Source organism: Penaeus vannamei, chromosome 42, assembly GCF_042767895.1.
Source record: "Penaeus vannamei isolate JL-2024 chromosome 42, ASM4276789v1, whole genome shotgun sequence".
NCBI lineage: Eukaryota > Metazoa > Arthropoda > Malacostraca > Decapoda > Penaeidae > Penaeus > Penaeus vannamei.
The window spans coordinates 13,158,581-13,159,535 of NC_091590.1; positions in this window are offsets into that span (position 1 = coordinate 13,158,581).

The window sequence follows — 955 nt, forward strand, 5'->3', positions numbered from 1 at the left end:
ATCATTAGTCCATTCAACACACGACCAATCATTGATATCATTCTTTAGTCAAATTTTTCCTGGGGGAAATGAGAAGTATTCCCTTATTCAATGATGTATAGTAGTTTGTTCTGTTTTTATCTTTATAATCAATATTATCATCACTATTATTGTTACAATATTATCATTACTGCAATTGGAATTATTTATTATTATCATCATTATCATTAATATTATTATTGCTGTCGTGGTTGTTAGTAGTAGTAAAATTGTGATTATTAGCATTATCATTATTATTATCATTATCATTGGAAGAAAAACCCACAATGCACAAACTAGATTTATTGATGAAAGTTTGTGCATTGTGGTTTTTTCTTCCATATTATCGACACGGTATTGTGTTTTTCTTTGCATCATTATTATAATCATCATTATCAATATCATCAGCATTATAGTGTTATCATCAATCATTTTAATGATTTCTATCACAATTTTCATGAGTAGTAATAGCGTCAGGAAATTTATAGATTAAGAATAAATCCAATAAAAATGAATAATAAAAAAAAATAAGACCGTGGATGTACAGTTTATGGGAAGTCGCAAGTTTCCGATATATTATAGCTTATACAATATTCCCCTTTCCTCACGTCTTTGGATTTTTTTCGTTCTTTGTTTTTTTTTTTTCCTTTTTTTCTATTTACCTTTCTCATAGCAGCCGAACTTCTTATCCCATTTCTTCTCCCCAAACGATAATATCTCGTCTTCTCTTTCTTGTTTTCCCTTCTATATCTCTACTATCGTTGCAGTTCCTCTTTCATCTTTCTGGTATCAAGAGTTTAAGTCGCTACTTTTCATCTTTTAATAATTTCATTCCAACTTCTACGCTTTATGCCCTGGCTATGCCCCGTTCCCCAACCTTCCTATAGTTTTGTAAACTCTCATACCATAATCTTATCGTTGGTAACAGAATCCCGAC